Raw genomic sequence first — 25,175 nt, 5'->3', positions numbered from 1 at the left:
CATAACATGACAAAGAAAACTTTGACTTAAGAACTGAATTCTGCAAGTTTATTATAAATCATAGTAAAAGAAATAACGATTTCATCGCCCTCTATTAAGAGAAAACCAAGAAGTATTGTTTCAGAAAGCATTGTTTTCAATTATTTCATAGAACATACTTCGCTTTCATCTTTGAAGTGGCCATCTCATTGATTTATTTCTAGACGGCTAATGCATCTCGAAAGCAGAAAACACAATTGGTAATGGAGGAACGAGCCATTTGTGGTCTGAACATTTTTATGATGTTGGATGATGAATTGACGTACATTAATGAGTAAAACTTGTCAGTCACATGTTATTGATATCGAGTTATTGAATAATATTGCTCTACGGGTGACTTTCCAACTCGTATATTTCAATTATGATGTTTATTGGCGGAATATGATTCGAAAACCTACATAAGGACCATTAGAGTCAGTTTTGATTGAATTATTTGATTTCTTTTGCTTACGTTTTACGGCTGAGTGAGCATTTATTGCATCAAATACTACAAAACCCGTAATATCATGAACAAATGAGATAAACCACAAAACACTTCCCAATAATTATCAGAAACATTCACTAAATAGGAAGACACAAACATCAAAAAGTAATTGATGATGAATTGAGTAAAAGTACGTAAAAAAATTATTCATTTGAATTAGATCGGTAGAATAGAAACCCCAAGCGTGGAAGAAATCTAATGAAAACACTATTGCTTCATCAGAATTGTAGCACTGTCCTTAAACATGCGTTTTGCTTACCGATTTGGCATAATCAGATCACTGAAACTAAATGCTCAAAACTGAGAGAATGTACCGTTATCCAGAGTGAACAGTGGATGAGTTCTAGTTATTGTTTCGAATTATTATTTTTCTTCGATTTCCAGCAGTTATATTATGTTGTGTCGTCATTTTCTGTCAAATGTATGAAGATTTATATATAGTCAGTTCACTGACTGAATCAATAGACACGTGTTTCGGGTTTTTGGCCTATTGTCAGTATGGTGCAGTTAAGTGTAAGGATAGGCAACACTTGGTTAACAAAATAAAGAAATACAAATGCACAGATCCATCAGCAGAAGCCAGCCACACATTCGTGGTACGATTGATAGATCTTGTGTTAACAATAAAATAAATCACCACGGAGGCAGCTATAGCTACCTGCCTGATATCAGGTCCAGAAAATCATACAGATATGAATTTTATTCAGTGTCTTGATATAAATGAAGAAGATAATAATTGGTCATAACACGCAAGAAATTGGCGTGTTTCGGGCTTTTGTCCCATTGTCTGATTGGTGCAGCCAAGTGTAAAGATGGGCAACACTTAATTGATGTTGTGTTTACAAGAAAATATATAAATCAGCACGGACTAATGATAAAAATGGACAAAACGTTTGAAACAACCTAATTATTTCCTCTCCTTATGAAAAAATTTGAGCTGATTTTTAAGCTTCGTTCTTTGACGTGTAGTTCATCAGAAATCATTACCATCTTGATCCACTCCACTCGATCGTCTATACGATTTTTCAATTTTTTTTTGCTAGACAAAATTATCAAACACGATACGCTGATACAGTACTTTGTTCTTTGAGAGAAATATGAATTTAGGCAGTAACTCATTGGAATGAACTGAAGAGTTTGTTATTTCTAAACCCGAATGAATTTCTTTGTTTCAATTTTCATTTTTCACGAATTATAAAAGGTGAAAATCCCAGAAAGGTATAACAAACTCTGATTTATTTGACTGAAAATGACTTTCTCTTATAGTAAAAATAAATGAGTTCAATTAATGGCAATAACTGATAACAGTAATGAGAATTGATTTTTAGAATTTAAGCTGCCCCATCAAAACATGAGTTTGAGTTATATGACTATCAAGTGCTCTTTCAATATTCACAAAACTGGGACGAATGACAAATTCCTATTTTTTGTCCACCCACACACACTGAAAGCCATATGAAATGCAATCCTCGGATCCGTTTGAGAGGAATATTTCTTCTCTTCCAAGATGCATTTTATTTCGCTGTTCAAGTATCTGCAGACCGAAGATGGCATTATTCAGTATTCAGTAATTGCAATATTACTCGTGTAACACTCGTGTTCATTCATAGGAAATTTTTCATCTCTGTACTATTTGTCTTGACACATAGTTTTCGAGTAATTTGAAATTGCTGCTCTGCATATATATCCGTATGAAAGTCAATGTGATTCAGAATTTCGTCAGTAAAAAGTAAACTGAATGCTTTCTAGGAATTTGAGTTCTCACGATCTCTAATGTGAGGGGGTAAACCAACATCACTGATAAACTGCTCTGGGGATAGGATATTGGTTACGAAATTATCCCACGCTCTCGTATTTTGATTCTTATATTTATGAGCCAAAATCGCTAATTGTACTGTGTCATATGCATGCCATACATCAGATGATTCAACATCACGATAACCCGATTTCAAAATCATTGTGATTGTCTTCTAGATCTGTGTGTATATTATGCAGTGAATAGTCATTATTTTCTTCATCATTACTGGAATTGTTAGAACCACATTCAGAAGGAATGAAGTGCACACACTGTGGACACTCATCAGTAATCTTTGATCCTTTCTGGTCCCTTCCCATACCACAAAGTGGTATGGGAAGGGACCAAGGGACCAAGTATGGCCAAGTGAGTTTGTCACATTGCTTGGATTCTTTCACAAGAGAGGAAACTCTGGATGGAGATGAAAAACCAATGTGTTCGAGGTGCAAGCGAAGGAGAAAATGTACAAAGTCCTTATCAATCTATAAGTTTCCCCGTATTTTAGTAATTCATTTGAAAAGATTCTCTCCGACGGAAAGGTTCAGTGGCAAATTGAATGTTTCCATTGACTTTTCTTCAGATAGATTAGATATGAGCAGTTATGCAGCAGACAATATGGCTCCTTGTCATTATAATATATATGCTCTTTCGAATCACAGTGGGACTACTTACAACGGACATTACACAGCATATTGCAGACACCCATATAGTGGCACATGGCATGAATACAACGATTCACAGGTGTTCCCAATTTCGCCAAAATCAATTGTGAGCAATGAGGCATATGTCCTCTTTTATGAACAGGAGGGAACGAAGCAGCATCTTTGATGTTTTTTTTTTCTTCTTTCCTTTTTTTTTTCTTCTTTCCTTTTTTCTTAATAATCTTAGTTCTTTGAATTGATTTGTATTTCTAGTTGTGTCACAATATATATATTAAATAAGAAGGAATTGAAGAACAATCAATTTCTATTCTGTCCACTCCATCATACAATTTATCATTTGTCATTCCAACTAAGATGAACTGCAGATCGTCGCCGACTCATTCTTCGGACAGGGCTTTACAGAAGTTAGTAAAGACACGCCCGAAGAAGTAATTGTTTGGCTATTGTATGGTCTCAGCTCAGAATTATATATGGGTGAGTTACACTTAGACAAAAATTGCTGAAAGGGAAACAAGTTATTATAGCGTTGATGAGAAATGTGAAATGATTCGACGAAAAAGAGTCAATGAGAAGTTTTGGAGAGTATGAATGTTGATCTATATTTAATTCGTTTGTTGTCATTCAAATGTTTTCAAATTTTCAAGTTTTCAAGTTTACTTGAAACATTCATTTTGTACTAGTAAAAAAAATGTTTTTCCGGTAACCAGCTGTCGCCCCCTACGAACAAAAACTTTCAAGAGTTGAAACTTGTCTAAGCTAAGAACTAACGGAGTATTACCTTTCAACGTGTGATTCCCAGATATTCTGAAAATTGATACGGATCCGTGAGAGAACAATGAACAATATAATAAATGGATGAGTACTGATATTGAATTATTTTTATTCGAACCAATTCACAATCAACTGATTGGAATATGAAGATTTTCATTCCAGGCAGGTTCTGGTTGCAGGTTGCAGCCCTTTGATTCGTTCATTCCGTACGTTCAATTTCATGATGCGAATGGGATCAACAAAAAGATATAATAATTGAATAATTGAATAATCAACTTCAAATGTTTGAAGTCATCAGATTAATCTTTTGAATGGATTCAAAATGAATCTCTATGCCTACGGTGCATATGAAAGTATAATTACCTCAAATTGAAAAGAACACAGAAGTAAGATTGAGCTGTCATGATCAGTAACGTAATATCATACGGGCATCATTCAGGGAGCACAAGTAGACAAGAATATTAAAAGAGTTGTCACTGGATTCCTCATGCAATGAACACGTCCTTGGAGCGTGAAGTAACTTTAACTTCAGAGGTTGTGAGGTGAAATATTGAAAACTCTGACATGGAATGAATCTGATGAAAACATTTTTTCCACACCAGAACAAAAATACACTCTCCCCAGAGAGAGAATAAAATTAGCTGACAATGAAGAAAAAAAAAAGGAATTGAAAAATGAAATCATCTTATAATGGCTTCACTTCGAACTGACCATCTACCATTATTCATTTCATTTCATACTATTTTTTTCATTTCCTACAACTTTTCCAGTTCATTGAAGGTATGGGATATTTCGTCTTGTTCAAAATGTATTCTGCTTCGAGAATCAATATTCTTTATCATTACTGAAAGATTGTATTTACAAATTGTTTTATATTTCAGATCTATTTCATTTCACTCATTTTGATGATGCTACATTATTTACTCACCTTACTCTCTTCTAAAAATTATTTCCGTATATGATTTTTACCAATGTGGATATACCTTTCCCGTATAAGAAATTTTCTTTTGTTGTTATATTTTTCAATGTCATTCTTTATATGCTCTATTTTTGAAGTTGAGAATTATGTATACTTTTTATTATCGTTGAGAAAAAATCTTTTTGTGAGAAACTTGGTTCGAAATAAACTCTTTACCAAAAAGAGTAGATGATGAATAGAAATTACTTTCAGATACAAATTGGAAGAAAAAGTCCCTGCTGTCACATGCATATCAAATTACATAAAAAGTACATTCGGAACATCTACTGCCATATGATTATAATAAATTAAATTGAATTATATTAAATAAATATCATTTTCGGGAACACCACACATGATTATACATGGAAGAGTATCAATATAAACTTCCACTTGCATGGAACACTATTTCCTCCAAAGATGTACTTCAAATGAGACTAATTTTATATCTGATACTAACTTTCATACATGATCTACATGAAAATCAATATAAAGTTCCACTTGCATGGAACACTATTTTCTCCAGAGGTGTATTTCAAAGTTTCGGAATGAGACTAATTTTATATTTGAAACTAACTTTTATACATGATCTACATATTCGTTCATTTTGGACTGAACTGTTTCCTTCCTCCCTCACATTTCTTTATATGAAGGTGGAAATTTAGAGTCTCAAAAAGCTTTCAGTACAAAAAACTAATTAGTCCAGTCATTTTAGGTGGTTTGCCTAGGAAAGTGGACATACCCAGCTGTAAATTTGTAGAAACTTCGTATTTTGGCATCATAAAAGGATTCTCAAAATTCACATGTGATTCGACGGCCGCAACTTCATAAATTGGGGGTCAAAAGTCAAAAAACCGAATTTTTGCAGGTTTTTTGTCAATATCTTGTTTTATGCTAATTGTATTCAATAACGATATTGTAGAGAATTTAATTTTTCACAACTTTTGTTTCAAACATTTTTTCATACGTTGAATCGTTTTTGACATAGAGGGCAGCACGAGGGCAGATTAAATATTATTCGAAATCAACTGGTTGTCCCGATCGAAATCAGCTCATTATGGGCTTATAAATTATTACTCAATAGATAATTATAAATAATTTTCATTTTTTATTAACAAATACATTATATTTGAATATTTTCTTCATCAATTATTTATTTTCACTCAAGTATCAATTTATTCAATAACACTTACCTTCCCGTGTAGTTATAAATTTGAAGAGGGAAAAATATGTATTACATTATAGTTGAAATCTAATCTATAGTAATTATTCTTCAATAAACGAAAATGAATAGAGAAGAAATAAAATTTTAAGTAATATTTCTATCAAAAAATCTCGTTTGATGCATTTTCGAACGTCAAAACTAAAAAAAAAAGATGAAATAAATAAAAGAATAATGAGTTTTAATTTCAATTTTCTTCTTCATCGTCGTCGTCTTCTCGCAGCTGTAAAAATGCAAGGGCATTATCATCTCCATTGTCATCTTCACCCAGATTCGTTTCCAATTCTTCCATGATTTCTGGATCAAAGGACCTATCTTCGTTAACATCGATCTCATATGGTACAACATTGAGACAAGCTTGCCCATTACACTGACCACAAGCTAAAGAGCATTGCAACCCCGCTTTCCTGCATCCACATCTTGAACCACAATCACTTTTGCAGTTAGAGAATATCGTATTGAGTAATTAATCTGGAGCAGGTGGTACAATGGTCATGATAGGTTCTAGCAATCCGTTACGCATTGTCCTACCCTATTCCTGGAGTTCCAAATCATGTCCCAACCAAGTTTGAACTTGGTAATAAACACGAATAAAATGTTGGTGAGCTGCTCCACTTGTTGGTGGGATATTTGATAACTGCACAGGTTTATTGAGCTTTGTTAGCTTGACATATTGTGCATAACGTAGATGATCGATAGTATCTACAGACTTTGGAGCATTATAAACAGTTGATAAAGTTTGCAATCCACTATCAAATAATCTTTGAACTGGTCAGTTTTCATCTTCAAATGCTGCGGCAAGTTCATCCAAATTAAATAGTTTCTCGAATGTTCTTAAAAACGTTTTTTTCCTGTTTAAAAGAGCGCAGAAGTCGTATCACAGCCGCTTAAACGTGAAGGAACAAAATGTGTTTTTTAGAACTTGAATATTTGTCGAAACTCTCAGAGGAATATATTTCCGTTTTCACATTTGCTTTGTCAACTTTTTTAAAGAAAATTTCTTGTTCAAGAGTTAGTGTACGCCTAATTAAAATCACAAGTAAATCAATATCTTCACCGACTATAATTGCTGTCCTTTGACGTTTAGATTCTTCAATAGCTGTCTCAATAATGAGAACATCCGCATCATCTCTGGCCTGTTTAGTGTTGATGTATTTGTTAATAAAAAATGAAAATTATCTATTAAGTAATAATTCATAAACCTTAAATGAGCTGATTCCGATCGGAACAACTAGTTGCAAGCAGTGCAAAAACTCGTTTTTTTTTCTTTTGACCTCCAATTCTTGAAGTTGCGGCCGTCGAATCATATGTGGATTTCGAGAATAATTTTGTGATGCCAAAATACAAAGTTTATACAAATTTACAGCTGGGTATGTTAACTTTCCGAAATACGGGCCTAAATCGACCTAAAATGACTGGACAAAATTTATTGTGAAAAAGGAGCCCTTCAAATTTCAACATTTTCATTATTATCATCTAGAAGCAAATTGCTGGTCATGACCTGTACCAGAAGCTTCGACCCATTTGGAGGACCAGATTTGTTAACCAATGACCACTCTTCACAAATGAGAGGTGAACTATTATTGAGTTCACATGATAGGAGAGCATTAATTTCGAAAGCGTGGTCCATATAGCCTCCACGGAGTTTGACGAGAAAATCTCGATATTGTGTTCGTTTTCTACCACCTTCTCGAAGATATTCACCCCAGTCGAAATTGAAAACTCCACGACAAATATCTCTTCTTTCATGGTCATTCTTATTTGCAAATGTATTCAATACTTCTCTGCCTTAGAACATTGCACCTGGTATCAAAAATCTTTATACATAGCAATCGGTCATGGTAGATTAAGGCGTCAAAGACTCCATATTGTCAGACTATTATAAATTTCTCAATTCCAGACAGCATCCCACTTTATGTGAGAAAATTGAAGATCAGGTGCTATGATGAACCGAGGTACCAATATTTTTGAAACCTCGTGCATTGGCCAATCCTGATGTTGAATCAAATTTGGCGGCCGCTCGTGCAGCTGCCTTGAAAAGAATTACTGCTTTCTTCACTTTACTACTCCCAGAGAGTAGAGTACAAACGACAAATGAAGCGACAAGCATGTTTGAGACAGAATTTTTTTTGCAATTTGTTTTTTTAGGGACAATTGTGCTGGTACTTGCCGCGAAGAAAGTTCTTTACTACTAGACTATTATTACTTTTCGAGTGGCTTTAATCCACCCCAAATCTCTGCGGAATCCAGATGAAATACAATGCTTCCATCTGAAAGCTGCGTATCCTCTACGAAATACATGAATTTTTCTTTTTCGGAATGGACTGTTTTTCATTCATTTATCTGAATTCCAAATTGACAACATGCGTATACTATTCCACAACTCCTAAGAACTGATGAATGTATTTTTTTCCACAGTCATGAATTTGCAGATTATTCATGTGAAATACTTATTATTATCACATTCAGCTTACCAAGCAGTTTCGGTCCTCACACTAGCCAGGTTTTTGAATTTTTTTTGTCTTTGAAAGGAGGAAGAAGTATATACAATTTTGTAGAATTAGTGTAGATGAGCAACCCTATCAGAACCATCACAAAAACATTATCAAAGGGGGAATGCATAGCACTAGACTTCTGGTTCGGGAGTTTTGGAATAGCAAAACTTGATATCAGACTTTGGGAGATCGATGAATATACTATTTTTGAACAGTTGATTTTTTATTCTTTCAAAAACCACTTCCTAAAAATTATCAGAAAATTGAATGCTGATATGTGCTTCTTTGACAATCTTTAGATTGAATATATATACACATGAGATGACTATAGATTATAGATATTTTATTTCCTCAACTTGGGTGAACAAATGATTGAAAAGAGTGTTACATCTCTATTGCTTTTTATTGAATCTCTTCTGGGCTGAAAGTTTCAATACTACTTTCATAAAAAAAATTAATTAAAAATATATTTCCATAATCGTAATAGTTATGAAAAAATGACTGGAGTTTCCGCACTGACACTAGTGTGTTACAGAAAATCATAATAATAAATCTATTGAGTCGGTATGGAAGCACCACTGTCACATCCAGAACGTATTAACAAATACAAAACCAAACAATTATTTGTATTCCAAATATTTATAGTCACACAATACCGTGATGTAATGCTTGTCATATTCGAATATGGTAAATCAAGTATTCTCACGCAAATATATAAAGCATATTGAAATGACATCGTTCGAGTGGACATATGTTTTATTTCTTTGTGGAAATAATCATTTTGCTGAAAATATCTAATCATTATTTTCTTGGAAAGTCTTCAACAACTCTCCAGTTATAGAAATGGCAAATCCTTTTGGAAAAATAAGATGATTTCAAATTATATTTTACAAAAAAATCTTGACTTGAAGAACAGTAATAGTAATGTTTGAAATTCAGTACAACTTCATAATTACCGAGCGACATAGTTCGCGACCATGAGAGAGTAAGAATCGGAACTACTTACCATATACGACACTTTTACGGTATTGACGAGACGATGGTGTTGTCCTCCGCTCCAGGAGATATTGAATATGTTGTAGGGAACGAGAAGTGACGAATTTAATTCGTTCTCCATTCTCGACCACCAGAGCCAGACTATATTTATCGTGGAATTTTCAGCTCCTGGCGGAATGAATATATTCCGGAAAAAAAAAGAAAAAACAGATTCTGCCGCACTGAGGCAGAATCTTTGTCGAACAAATGCTAAAGGCTGTCATTCTTGGCTCACTACGCTCAACCAGGGCACATGATTCTCGGATCCAATGAATACTTACCCCACGGTGATCATTGGTTGATAATGTTGGCACGTCCACCTGATTGTATCGTGGCTTCGGAGTATGAGGCAAACACAATAACGCTGCGTGGCGCACTGAGGCAGAAACCATGGGCGGTTAAATGCATAAAGTTGCCACTTTTGGTGCATTGCATTTACGTCGCATGATTTTTTTGACAGAATGATCACCTACCAATGAACACAATGATCATCAACCAATATGGTCAACATATGATTCAAGCAATGGAACATTAGTCGTGTGACGTCAGATGCAGGGCCTGCCGCGTGGTACCTGGGACCTTAATGCACATTCTGTCGACATGCCCAGCATATGCGGTCTCAGCCTATATTCATCGACATAATGCCGTTCTTAGAGTGCTCTAGTACCACCAACGGCACTTTAACGGTATCGAAGAGACATCGGTGTTGCTCTATGCTCCGGAGGATATTGAGTTCATTGTGGAGAATGGAAAGTGCCCAATTTATTTTTACTATTTATTTTCCACCTTCTGGCTCATACGAGTTAATGAGCCTGATGTAATTCTTCTCGACCATCAGTGCAAGATGATATTTGTGGTGAATATCTTCCGAATAGTGGAAGATAAATGGATGGTATCAATGAGTTTCTCTTAGTTCTCCGCAGATTCTATCCAGACTTTTGTAGTAGTAGAAGTAGTGAAATAAGTAGCAGCAGCAGTAGTTTTTTTTTCGGCGAGTGGAAAAATCTTCAAATGACACCTGGTCGCCCTGTCACCAGATATTATCAGATTTTTACCGACTAAAAAACCACTCATGAATCAAGCAGGGTACTATGGGACCGACCTCGGATATTATTTCGGAATAGCAGACTGTAGTGATGGTTCAGGGCTCTTCTTTTTCTTCAGTTCTTCATTATTATTCATCTAGATCTTTTCTTTTCTTTGTCAAGATGGTCTTGGAGAGTTTACTAACGGCTTCCCAGTTTTCTATACTTTCGAGCATCTTCCCTATTATGTTTTCCGGTGTTAATTCTCCTGTCGTCATTTCTGCGTTTCGTCTCTGTTCTTCCCAACGTATGCATTCAAAGATTGTATATTCTACCGTATCTGATCATTCCGCAATACTTGCACTCTTCTGTGTCACTCACTTCAAACCTGAACAGATACGCCTGAAAACACCCATGCGCCGTTAGTATTTGTGTGAGAAAGTAATTCACTACTCCCCATTTTCTGTTCATTCATGGTTCTATATCTCCTATCAGTCTTGTTGTCCAGTTGGCCTCTCCATAGTCTATTTTCCAAGATTGTTGCCATTTTTCCATAATTTGTAACCTTGCCAACCCTTTTGATACGTTATTTTGTATCATTGTTCTCTCTTCCGCCAGCTGAACTATTGAGGGGGTTCTTGCAATCATCAGCAGAGCTTTAGTTGATGTTGTTTTATATGCACACGCTATTTTTATGGCTGCTTTCCGTTGAACATCAAGTAATATATTTCTGTTTTTTTTCCATGGCTCTTTTCCAAATCGTTGGGCCTTATAGCATGATCGACTGGGCGACTGAGCATAGAATTCTTCTGCTACCTTCTCGAGGACCCCCAATGTTGGGCATTATCCTGCTTATGTTGCTTATGGCTTTTCCTGCTTTTTCTGCTATTTTTCTAACATCTCCTATTTTCATATATCGATCCATGTGAATTCCCAGGTATTTAATAGATTCTTGACTATGGATGTTCGTTTCCTCCAATTCAATTGTAATACTTTTCAGTCCTACTATTAAATCCCTATCTTCAAGGTAGCTGGCAATCATATTGTACAGGTTTGCAGGTACATCTCTTCTTTTGATTTCGTTCAAGATCCCTTCCCTTGGCGCGGAGTTGAAAGCGTTTTGTACATCCAACGTTATTATGACACACCTTTTCCTGCCAGTGCTTTCGTTTGCTTGGTCTGCGAAGCAGCAGCAGTAGTAGAATTTTTTTTTTCGACGAGTGGAAAAATCTTCAAAAGTCACCTGGTCGTCCTGTGACCAGATAGTGTCGGATTTTTACCGACTTAAAAACCACTCATGAGTCAAGCAGGCTACTCTGCCTCCTGAAGCTTTCTATATTCTGAACTTTTCATCGAGTCCGCTTTGTGACCATCAGCATCGCAATTATAACATCTTTGCACTCTTTGGCATTCTTTTTTTATGTGTCCAATCTCTCCACATTTATAACATCTTGACTCTTCCTCTTTTCCGCTACAGTTTCTCGATATATGTCCTATGTTGTGGCATCTATAACATTTCTTAATCTCCTCCACTTTTCTGATACGCCACCTATTCCATCCCTTTCCTATCCTTGTCTTCCTTTCCAGTGTTCTAGCTAAGTTTACTCTGATTGTGATGAAGGCGTACTTGAGTCCCCTCGCATTTATTTTTTCCGATAGTCTAATTTCCGCATCTCCATCTATACCATTTGTTTCTTTCATCAGCACATCTTCTACCTCTTCCTACGATACTGTCTCATCTATGTCCAGTATTATAAACGTTTGGGTTCTCTGCTTCATATGAACCTCGGCTTCTCCGCTCAGTTTTTTGGTCATTGTTTTCCGGAAGAAGGCTCTGTTTTTTTCTTTTTTGCTTTTTATTTTGACCTGTACGTAGCTGTTATGTGTTTTATTGATTCTATCAATAACTATACCTCCTGTATCTAATTTTTCTTTCATATTTTTTATGAGCTGGGCGTATGTCATCTACTCTGTTGGCTTCAGGATATAAACCTCTTCATCCTGCCTTTTTCTGTTTTCATTCCACCCTGTGTTATTTTCTCCATATAGCACGATATTCATGACATTTTTTCTACCTTCATGTTCTAAGAAGTTTCGAATGTTCTCATCATCTATCTCTTTTGTAGTCACGCATATTATTTCACTAATGTCGTTTCTTCTGAATATATCCAGGACCTTCTTCAGATTCTTTCTGAGGCCACTTCTGTCTGTTTCTTTCTTCGCCTCCATTGTGATAATGTATGTAAATTTTTCTTCTGTCTCGTTAAAATCCTCTTGCTCTTTCATCATTTCGTTAACCGTTTTTGCTCCAACCAGGCTTCCTGCTTCATTTTTTTTTCTAGGATTTTAGCGATTTGTTGGCTCCTCTCTGCTACTTTTTTGGTGATTTTGTCCATATTCATGTCTCCTTGTTTCGTAATAATCACGACCACCCTTCCTTCTTCTATCAGTTCTACATCTGTGCTTCTTATACATTTCTGAAAGACTTCCTCTGGCCATTGCATCTCCATAAGTTCTCTTGTATCTTCTCCGTTCAGATCCTTCTCCAGTTCTGTTTCTATTTTACAAACCATATTAGTTCTCTCCTCCCAATCGTCCACTGTTTGAGTGCCTATCCCCCATGTTGCCCTCATAGTCTGTATCTGTGGTACACATTCTGGCTTTTGCCTTTTCTCTGCCCTCTCCTCCGCGTTAAGTTCTTCCATCACCTCCGCCATTACTCCTATTGCTTTGGGCATTTCATTTACGTAGCCGTCTAATTTAATAATGGCCTTCTTCATTTCTTTTTTTGTGTTTGGTATTTCCGTGATGACTTTTATAACCATTTCTACCTCCTCTGCCATCTTCTTGGCTATATCTTTGAGTGTCTTGAACTCTTTCTCCGCCTTTAGTGAAAGTTCTGCTTTTTTGCGTTTTCTCTAGGGTCTCCTCTATTTTTCTTTTGTCTGTTTCTGTTACTGGTGTGGAGCCCTCTTCTCTCTCTGCTGTTTGAACTCTTATTGAGAGTATTCTATTTTACCCTTCTTTTGAAACGCTTTCGGTATTTCTCCTGTCAAATTTTGTTTATTTTGTACTTCGATTTATATCCCACGAGCAGCTAGGGAATATCTACGTCCACTGGCGCAGAGCCCCGCTTACGCAAGTAAGGCTTCATATTCCGGGAGGTCGCCCGTTATCTCGGAAGCACCGTTCGCGACCATGTCCGTGTAATCACGCACCCCTCGACACGGTAGCTAACACGGTAGCTTGGGTTCCGGATTTTTCTGGTTTACTCCATTGTAGATATAGACATGAAAGTGAAAAATCCCTAGCCCTCAAATGCTCTAATAGCGTCGGGATCGGAAACGAACAAGAGTTGAACAAGGGAGGCCTGCCAGTAAAGATGAAAGATGAGGAATCCCACGCAAGACTAGTTGAAAGAAGGTGAGAATCCAGCTCGGGCACCCCGGGATCGCCAGTCCCGTATGCACCAGTAGGGCACCCCTGAGGTGAGCAGTAGTTTTTTTTTCGGCAAGTGGAAAAATTTTCAAAAGACACCTGGTCGCCCTGTGACCAGATAGTGTCGGATTTTTACTTCGGAATAGTAGACTGTAGTGATGGTTCAGGGCTCTTCCTTTTTCTTCAGTACTTCATTATTATTCATCTAGTTCTTTTCTTTTCTCTGTCAGGATGGTCTTGGAGAGTTTACTAACGGCTTCCCAGTTTTCTATTCTTGTGAGCATCTTCGCTATTATGTTTTCCGGTGTTAATTCCCCTGTCGTCATTTCTGCGTTTCGTCTCTGTTCTTCCCAACGTATGCATTCAAAGATTGTATGTTCTACCGTATCTATCATTCCGCAATACTTGCACTCTTCTGTGTCACTCACTTCAAACCTGAACAGATACGCCTAAAAGAACACCCATGCCCCGTTAGTACTTGTGTGAGAAAGTAATTTACTTCTTCTTACCACTTTTATCCTAGCCTCTTCAGTCCACCAGCATACCGGAGTTCTATTACCTTTCACTCCTTTTTTTTTAAAATTTTGTTACATGAAGCTTTTATAATTTTTGTAGTCGTACCACGTCGATCCCATTCCCTTTCGTAAGGAGTGACCGTCCATTTTCTTCAGAGACTTTCTGTAATTCTTTCTCCACTATTCTCCATCCTTTCCATCCGTTGATCGTATCTCTGCTCTGTTCTCCTTTAATCTCGTTGATTATTTGTTGGTGGTAGCTCAGACTCTCTATTTCTATGGCCTTCCAGTCGCTCACAAATTTTGCAATTTTGGTATTGCTGAGAGTCAGGTCAATATAGGATGATGTCGACAAAAAAGTAGACATAAATATTTTCAAATATATCTTGAAGCAAAAAGACATCATCAGTGATGATTTTCGAGATAAGATCAATATTTTGAATAAACAAGTAGAGTGGTTAAATCAAATGTACAACAAAAATATCTTTATCGCCGAATCAGACAGTTCTCTACAAAAAGTTACACCTAGAAAACATATTGGCCATGAAAAAGTCCAAGTAAAGAAAAGTCTGAATAAGGAACAAACTATATATGACTCACATATCGTAATAGTAAATAAAACGGAATCCCAAAGAAAATCGGAATCCCAAAACAAAACTGAAAAAGTTTCGTTAAATGACTTATCACGAGCAATTATTCGCACTCCCTTTGTTCGTTGCGTAATTTTTTTATCACGTGTGTATCCAGTCACTGTTCACGACTTTTTTTCTGTTGGGTTCTGCGATGATGACTATATCCGCCCTTCTCTCTTCTGCATGTTTAAACATCAGGTCTGTGGCTGCTCTTCTCCTGTCTATATTGCCCTGTAATACAGTAATATTATTCAAATTATGTGCTTGTTTCCACACCCCTCTCTTTTTTTCGCGCCTCCTGGAGCTTTCTATATTCTGGACATTTCATCGAGTCCGCTTTGTGACTATCCACATCGCAATTATAATATCTTTGCATTCCTTGGCATTCTATCTTTATGTGTCCAATCTCTCCATATTTATAACATCTTGACTCTTTCTCTTTTCCGCTACAGTTTCTCGATACATGTCCTACTTTGTAGCATCTATAACATTTCTCAATCTCCTCCACTTTTCTGATACGCCACCTGTTCCATCCCTTTCCTATCTTTGTCTTCCTTTCCAGTATTCTAGCTATAACATTTCTCAATCTCCTCCACTTTTCTGATACGCCACCTGTTCCATCCCTTTCCTATCTTTGTCTTCCTTTCCAGTATTCTAGCTACGTTCTTTCTGATTATGATGAAGGCGTACTTGAGTCACCTCTCATTTATTCATTTCGATAGTTTGATTTTCGCATCTCCGTCTGTACCATTCGTTTCTTTCATCAGCACATCTTCTACCTCTTCCTTCGATACTGTATCATCTATGTCTAGTATCATAACGTTTGGGTTCTCTGCTTATCAATTCTATCAATAACTAGACCTCCTGTATCTACTTTTTTCTTTCATATTTTTTATGAGTTGGGCGTATGTCATCTGACCTGTTGGCTTCAGGATATAAACCTCTTCATCCTGCTTATTTCTGTTTTTTTTTCACCCTGTGTTATTTTCTCCATATAGCACGATATCCATTACATTTTCTCTACCTTCATGTTCTGAGAACTTTCTAATGTTCTTTCTAATGTTCATCATCTATCTCTTTTGTAGTTACGCATTCTATTTCACTAATGCCGTTTCTTCTCCAGGACCTTCTTCAGAAGGCCACTTCTGTCTGTTTCTTCCCTCGCCTCCACTGTGATAATGTATGTGAATTTTTCTTCTGTCTCGTTAAAATCCCCTTGCTCTTTCATCATTTTGTTAACCGTGTTTGCTCCAATCAGGCTCCTGCTTCAAGTTCTTCGTTTCCTAGAATTTCAGCGATTTGTTGGTTCCCCTCTGATACTTTTTTGTGGATTTGTCCATATTCCTGTCTCCTTGTTTCGTAATAATCACGATCACCCTTCCTACTTCTATCAGTTCTACATCTGTGCTTCTTTTACATTTCTGAAAGACTTTCTCTGGCCATTGCATCCCCATAAGTTCTCTTGCCTCTTCTTCGTTCAGATCCTTCCCCAGTTCTGTTTCTATTTTACTAACCATATTAGTTTTCTCCTTCCAATCGTCCACTGTTTGAGTGCCCATTCCCCTTGTTTCCTTGATAGTCTGTATCTGTGGTACACATTCTGGCTTTTGCCTTTTCTCTGCAATCTCCTCCGCGTTAAGTTCTTCCATAACCTCCGCCATCACTCCTATCGTTTCGGCATTTTATTTATGTAGCTGTCTGATTCATTAATGGCCTTTTTTATTCATTTCTGTGTTTGATATCTCCGTGATGACTTTTTCAACCATTTCTAGCTCGTCTGCCATTTTCTTGGCTATATCTTTGAGTGCCTTGAACTCTGTCTCCGCCTTCAGTGAGAGATCTGCTCTTTCTTGCTCAGTTTTCTCCGGAGTCTCCTCTCTATTTCTCTTGTCTGTTTCTGTTACTGTGGAGCCCTCTCCAGCTCGGGCACCTCGGGTTCGCCAGTCCCGGGGTGTCTGAGCTGGATCCTCACCTTCTCTCAACTAGTCTTGCGTGGGATGCCTCATCTTTCATCTTTACTGGTAGGCCTCCCTTGGTTTCCGATCCCGACGATATTAGAGCTTTCAAGGGCTAGGGATTTTTTACTTCCATGTCTACATCTGCAAAGGAGTTAACCAGAAAAATCCGGAACCTAAGACGTTACCTACCGTGTCAAGGGGTGCGTGATCACACGGACGTGGTTGCGAACGGTGCTTCTGGGATAACGGGCGATCTCCCGGAATATGAAGCTTTACTGGCGTGAGCGGGGCTTTGCGTCAGCGGACCCAGATATTCCCTAGCTGTTCGTGGGATATAAATGGAAGTACAAAATAAACATAATTTAACAGGAGGAATACCGAAAGCCTTTAAAAAGAAGAGTAAAATAGAATACTCTCCATTAAGAGTTCAAACAGCAAAGAGAGAAGAGGGATACACATTAGTAACAGAAACAGACAAGAGAAAAAGAGAGGAGACCCCAGAGAAAACTGAGCAAGAAAGAGCAGATCTCTCACTGAAGGCGGAGAGAAAATTCAAGGCACTCAAAGATATAGCCAAGAAAATGGCAGACGAGCTATAAATGGTTAAAAAAAGTCATCACGGAGATATCAAACACAAAAAAAATAAAAAAGGCCATTAATGAATCAGACGGCTACATTAATAAAATGCCGAAACAACAGGAGTGATGGCGGAGGTTATGGAAGAACTTAACGTGGAGGAGATTGCAGAGAAAAAGCAAAAGCCAGAATGTGTATCACAAATACAGAATATAAAGAATATACAGAATATAAAGATATAGGCACTCAAACACTGGACGATTGGACTTATATCCTGAAGCCAACAGGGCAGATGACATACGCCCAGCTCATAAAAAATATGAAAGAAAAAAGTAGATACAGGAGGTATAGTTATTGATAGAATCAATAAAACACATAACGGCAACGAATAGGTTAAAATAAAAATCAAAGATGAAGAGAACAGAGTCCTCTTCCGAGAAACAATGACCAACGAATTGAACGGAGAAGCTGAGGTACGAATGAAGCAGAGAATCCAAACATTTATGATACTAGACATAGATGAGACAGTATCGGAGGTGGAAGATTTGCTGATAAAAGAAGCAAATGGGACAGAGGGAGATGCGAAAATCAAACTATCGGAAAAAATAAATGAAAGGGAACCCAAGTACGCCTTCATCACAATCAGAGAAAACGTAGCTAGAATACTGAAAAGAAATAATAATAATAATAATAGTTTATTAACCGTTTGTTGGTACATTAGGTACATATGGTAAGTCAATATTATATTATAATTTGTTACACTAAAAAATAAAAAATAAACGGACATATGTTTAAATAAATAAAATTTTTCAATTCGTACATACATATGAATTAGAGCGTCAGTATATATAAAAAACAAACAATCAATATCGTTTACCATTTGAAAACTTAACAGTCATGTAAAATCTGTGTCTATCAAATTATCATTTATAAACTCTTGGTAACTATAATAGCACTTTCTAAGTAAAAAATTTTTAATTTTGTTTTGAAATACCTAATCATCGGCAATTTGTTTCAGCTGATTTGGTAACTTATTGTAAGAACTGATTACATTGTACCGTGGGGAGTTCTCATATAATGAGTTTCAGTGCGGTGGAATTCTTAAAGAAGCTCCATGCCGTGTATTATGTTCGTACTCAGATCCATTTGTCGCAAGAACCGATAAGTTATGTATTGCGAACAAAACACATTTCAAAATATAAATGGATATGAGGGTTAAAATTTTTTTTCTATAAAAATAGGCCGACAACTATCCCTGAAATTAATTTGAATTTCATATAAGTCTAAGGATTCTTTTCTGAGCCACAAAAACTCTATTTAAGTCTCTTGCTCTTCCCCAAGCCATGATATTTAAACTAAGTCGAGAGTGAACCATTCCGTAGTAGATATTTAGTAAGCCTGCTTTATCTAAACTGGGCTTCATCTGCCGTATAGCATAAAAAGCTTTGTTCAGATTTGCACATACATGATTGATTTGTTTTGCCCAATTTAGGATGGCGTCAAGATGAATACCCAGGAATTTAACTTCTGTGGACGTGTGCAAGTCTTCAATGTCGATAACGTTGTGAGGTCGCCATTTCCTGTAAAATTTCACAGCCACTGACTTCGAGGTGTTGAGGATTAGTTTGTTTCTCTGACACCAGGAGCTGAAATCATCGATCACGGTCTTCATGTTGGAAGCAAGTTGTTCAACAGTTGAACCTGATACGGTGTAACGAAAATTTCGTTCCATTGCTAAAGTTTTAACATTTTGCATCGAAGTAATACCGGGACAGTAGTCACTTCCTCTTTCAAATTCGAGTGAAGACCGCTTGCGCGGAAAACATCGGATATCGATGGCATATCGTGATAATCAAGCGAGCGGGACTTGCTTCCGAGCGGGACTTGAATAGCGACCGTTGACGAATCGACAGGTTTGTGCAGAGAACGTGGTGTAGAGGCATTTTCTGGTAAAAGACCTATTTATCCTATTTATCTTTTATTAAATTGTGTAGGACGGTAGATTGAATGTTTAGATAACTCATTGAGTAATTCTGTTGATTTACAGTGAACAATTTTCGGATTTTTCCGAGACCACGAGGATTGAGGTTAAAAATCAAAATTTCCTTTTATTTAAAGAATCGTTGGAAGGAATCAAATTTCAGTGTTATATACCTGTTAGGGAGATTCCTTTGGAGAGGATCGATAACATATTTCTGGTATTCATTGAAATTTGATCACCTTGAAAATTTTAGTTAAATTCTTCATGTTCCTTCGGGGATAGGAATTTGCTAGCCCAATATCGTGCGATCACGAATATTCACGAACCATTCACTTTGTTCAAACAGTGTCTACTCTGTATACTTTTTTTCGATATTAAAATATTATTATTCCGGGGACTGATCATTGACTACTAGTACAGCCGGACAAGGAACCAAGAGAGGAATTCTTCAAGTGAGCATTTATTTTCTATTTAATTTGTTCATGATGAATGATCTTTTTGTGAGAAATAAATGCAAATCTGAGAGAGTTGTTCTCTGCCAAATACTGGGTAGTGGATTGGTATTACCAGGAGGTCCCATCGCTGACGAATTCTGATCGAAGAGGCTCAGTTAACCACTACAAACAATCGTCCTGCTGCATAGAGGCCATTGAGTCGTCATCGTTGTCAAGTTAGGAACGATAACAAGTAACTGTTAGCCCAGTAGATTCCAGCCCAACAGCACTTCGTTAGGACCAGCTTCGTTCAAACCACCCACCCAGGTATTATCCAACCAGGACCATCTTCGTTTGAATCAGATTGACAGATTTGTAAATGTTCTGAATTTCAGAAGCCTTCAGCTGATATTTTTTTGTTGTTTACATAATTTTGTTAGTTAATATAGCCTTCAGCTTTTGATCCTTAATGAATATAGCCTTCAGCCTTTGAAATTTTGATTAATATAGCCTTCAGCTTGAAATTTGTTATAGCTTTCAGCTCATTATTGATTTTCATTAATTGAAGTTGTTAATTGTTCCTGCTGGTTTGTTCTGCATCCTCCCCCAAGATAGAAAATTTCTTCGGTAGTAATTATCTGTTACTTAATTTTCATTTGCTACCTGGCGCCCACTTAATGAGCCAGTCAAGTCAACTTTATTATATTGGTAGTAGTCAGTTTCAATTTGCTTTCGACTGTTACCAATCATTTGTTGAAACTTACTCACACCCTCACTGTAACAATCTGAGCAGCCTATAAGCACATAAGTGATAACTTCTATATTTTGAACTTTGAGTTTTACCTTTGCACGTTCAAAACTTGGAGAGTTACACAATTGGCGCCCAACGTGGGGCCCAAAAAACTTGACTGTTCCTTTCTTTTATCTTATTTCTATCTTGGTGGAAGAAGAACTTGGCCTATATTTATATTCATTTCTATATTTTTTTTGTATTTGATCTTTGATAATTTGCTATCTCGCTATCTCATATATTGTTTTGTTGGAAAATTATTTTGAAGTTTCCCTGAAGTACTAGCTCAATTTCATATCTTTATTTCTATATCATCATGGATCCTAATAATTTGAAAATTAATGAATTAAACTATGAGTTGAGTAGTAGAGGTTTTGATCCTTCAGGAACTGTTGATTCGAAAAGTAAAATTTTGAGGGGACTGCTAAGTCAAGAGAATGCTAATCGTAGTTTTAATTGTGGGGTTGCTGCTACTCCCAACACTCATGATGAAGAGGTGACTCAAATGAAAGAAACTATAAATGACTTGAAAACCTGCATTGCTTCATTTAGTGGATCAAAAGAAGATCCTGCTTTCAAAAGAATCTCTAGTCGTTTGTCTCATTTAGCCAATCGTTTTCACTTTCTTAAGGTTGATGACGAAGCAGAGGAAACTGCTAGAAAAGCAATACAGTGTCTTATGTTAGAGTTAGAAGCAGATTTTGATTCAGAAGTAACTCCGAGTACCTCTTCTCCTACCCATATTAGTAATGCTCAACCACTTCCTAGTACCCCTGTGTTATCTAATAAATCAGTTGCTCCATATAAGTGGAATATTTTCTTCACTGGATCAAATCAGAAAGAGTCAGTAAATTCATTTCTAGAAAAGGTTGAATTATTACGGAAAGCTCGAGGTGTTTCCAAGCCTGAGCTTTTCCAGTCTGCTTGCGACTTGTTCAAGGGTTCTGCTTGGACATGGTTTGTGAATAATAAAAGTAAATTTAATGATTGGGATGATCTTATAACCGCCCTAAAGAAAGATTTCCTGCCTTACTTTTATGAGGAAGATCTCGAAAGAGAGATGAATTCACGAACTCAAGGCGCTACCAAAAGGGTGGCATTATTCATTTCGTTAATGGAAGGTCTCTTCAACAGGTTGACTATTAAGCCTGATGAAGAAACCAGAGTTCGGAAAATTCGCAGGAATTTGTTACCTTTTTTTATTTCTAACTTGGCTTTACAAGACCCGAAAACTGTATCTGAACTTTCTGATTTGTGTAAAAAACTAGAAGAATCTCGCTTATGGGTAGATCGTTATAAAGCACCACCCAGTCGCAATACTGGTTTATTGGAGCCTGATTTGAGTAGTCCCTGTTATAGTGGAGCGAGTACTTCCTTCCCTTCAACTTCTCAACAGTCTTACAAGAGAAATTTTTCCCCAGCTAATTTTAATTCAAATAATATTTCTACCTTATCGAACTTTCGATGTTGCAATTGTGATTCGGCTGATCACACGTATCCTCAATGTAGGAAACCACGATCCATGTTTTGCTTTGGATGCGGCTTAAAGAATACAATTAAACCCAAATGTCCTAACTGCCGTTCAAAAAACAGAGTGACGAAAAACTGGACGTCGTCACCAGTCAGGATACAGGAAGTCTAGAACACAAACCAGCCAAATCCCAAACCAAAAAATCGAAAAAAAGGTAATGCAACGAGGAACATTGAAAACTTCCTTAGCAGAGTGGCAAAAATGGTTATCTTTTGTAAAAGAATTTTTGCACCCTGTCAATATCAATCCTGTCTTTGTTAAAAAACTTAATGATAATCGTCCTTATCTAAATGTTCATGTTTGTGGACAGCAACTTCTGGCCCTTGCTGATACTGGTAGTACAGCTTCAATTCTAGGTTCTGCAGGTTTTCAACTGTTGCAGAAATTTAATATTCCTATACACTATGAATCTTTCGTCCAGGTTATAACTGCAGATGGTAAGCCTCAAGATTTCCTTGGTTACGTTTTAGTCCCTGTATATCTCAATGGTGTTTGTGAAGAACTGAAAATTTTAATAATTCCTTCAGTAACTCATACCCTTATCCTAGGTATGGATTTTTTCCAGCTTTTCAAAATCGAAGCCAATTTTAGTAATCTGTCGTATACTGTATCGAACTCTATCTGCACTGTGAACACCATCCAACCATTTTCTGAACTCCTTAGTTCTCAGAAAACAGAACTTCAGGAAGTAATTGAATGCTTCAAATCTATAGCTCCCAAGGATAAACTTGGTCGCACTCATCTATTGACACACGGCATAGACACTGGTGATGCGAAACCAATTGTTCAACGACAATATCCTTTGTCTCCTACTATGCAGGAACACTTGAACAAAGAAATTGATGAGATGCTAAAGTTAAAGGTAACTCAACCTTCCCAATCTCCTTGGTGTAGTCCCTTATGGTTGGTACCGAAACATTCAGGAGGATTCCGTGTTTGTTTCGATGGTCGGAAGTTGAATGAAGTCACGGTCAATGATAATTACCCCATGCCTCTTATTGATAGCATTCTGAATAAATTACGGGATGCTAGGTATCTGTCTTCAATTGATTTGACCAAGGCTTTCTTTCAAATTCCTCTAGAAGAATCTTCTACAAAGAAGACAGCTTTCGCAGTATATGGTAGAGGTCTCTTCGAATTCACAGTTTCTCCGTTCGGTCTGAGTAACAGTCCGAAACTGATGGCACGATTGATGGATATCGTCATTGGACCTTCTTTAGCTCCATATTGTTTTGTTTATCTAGACGACATCATTGTGGCCACTCCTACGTTTGAGCTTCATATTAAAACCCTTAAGGAAGTATATCGAAGACTTAGTAATGCCAATCTTACCATTAATTTAGATAAGTGAGAGTTATGTCGGCCTTCTCTTGTTTATCTCGGTTTTGTTGTGGATCAACAAGGCTTGAGGACAGATCCTGAAAAGATTTCTGCCATCATTAATTATCCGACACTGAAATTAAACGTTTGATTGGTCTTGTTAGTTGGTATCGTCGCTTCATCAAAGATTTTTCTTCTATCTGCTCCCCTATCTCAGATCTTCTTCACGGTCGGAAAAAGGGTCAATCAATAACTTGGACTCCTGAGGCAGAGGCTGGTTTCACTGAGATCAAATATCGTCTTACTTCTGCTCCTGTCCTTGCTAGCCCTGACTTCACAAGACCTTTTATAATTCAGTGTGATGCATCCGACACAGGTGTTGGAAGTATCCTGTATCAAGAATGTGATGGCGTTGAACATCCAGTGGCGTATGCAAGTAAGACTCTTACAGCTTGCCAACGGAAATATACAGTCACTGAAAAGGAACTGTTAGCTGTCATTTTTGGTATAGAGAAGTTCAGGAGTTATATTGAAGGGACTAGATTTACCATTGAAACTGACCATGCTTCCCTGATTTATCTTCATAATCTATCTAACCCCTCAGGACGTTTGACAAGATGGGCGGTGAAACTTTCCCAGTTCGATTTTATTATTAAACACCGTAAAGGGTCCTTGAATGTAGTGGCGGATGCCCTATCTCGCTCGGTTGCTGAAATTTCTGTTGTCGACGTTTCTACCTTTCAGCCTGATGACTGGTATACTTCTTTGATTAAGAAAATCGAGGAATATCCAGTAACCTATCCTTCCTTCCAAATGGCATTATATATAAACATATCTTTTCTCGCCATAATATAGTAAGTGATCTTACTGATTGGAAAATAGTGGTACCTACTGCCAATCGACAGGAAATTTTGAAATTCTACCATGATAGTGAAACTGTCGCTTATTCAGGAATATCTAAAACTCTTGCTCGTATCTTAGAACTCTACTACTGGCCTCATATGAGGAGGGATGTCTATAAATATGTTAAGAAATGCCCTGTTTGTGCTGCCTGTAAAAGTTCGAATTTACCTCAAGCTGGTCATATGGGATCTTACAAAAATATTAATTTTCCTTTTCAATGTGTTTCCGCGGATTTATTAGGTCCTTATCCTAGGTCTAAAAATGGCAACCAATATGTTTTAGTTGTTGTAGATTGGTTTACCAAATATGTCTTAGTTCATCACATGTCCAAAGCTACTTCCAAAGGTATAGTTAAGTTCATTGAGAATAACGTTTTACTTATTTTTGGAGTACCTCAAATATTTGTTGTTGACAACGGAAGTCAATTTATTAGCAAGGAATTTAAGAAACTAATGGAAGAATACAAGGTTCAGAAAATTTGGTATAATGCCAAATATCATTCACAAGGTAATTTTGCCGAAAGAGCCAATAAAGTTATAGTAACATCCGTTCGCTGCTATGTACATGATAATCATCGAACTTGGGATGCTTCTATCTATAAAGTTGCCCAA

General features: G+C 36.9%; 1 protein-coding gene across 1 annotated transcript in view; it reads right to left on the bottom strand.

Moving 5' to 3' along the window:
- Nucleotides 1-25,175, bottom strand: part of LOC141483653 (twitchin-like) — a 437,930-nt gene that overhangs the window by 373,871 nt on the left and 38,884 nt on the right. The gene's annotated exons all lie outside the window — the stretch shown is intronic.

Source organism: Leptinotarsa decemlineata, unplaced genomic scaffold, assembly GCF_025532065.1.
Source record: "Leptinotarsa decemlineata unplaced genomic scaffold, Ldec_3_MD MMD2_tig00003798_RagTag_RagTag, whole genome shotgun sequence".
NCBI lineage: Eukaryota > Metazoa > Arthropoda > Insecta > Coleoptera > Chrysomelidae > Leptinotarsa > Leptinotarsa decemlineata.
Note: the sequence above shows the minus strand (reverse complement) of the source record. Positions and strands in the feature narration are given on the sequence as shown.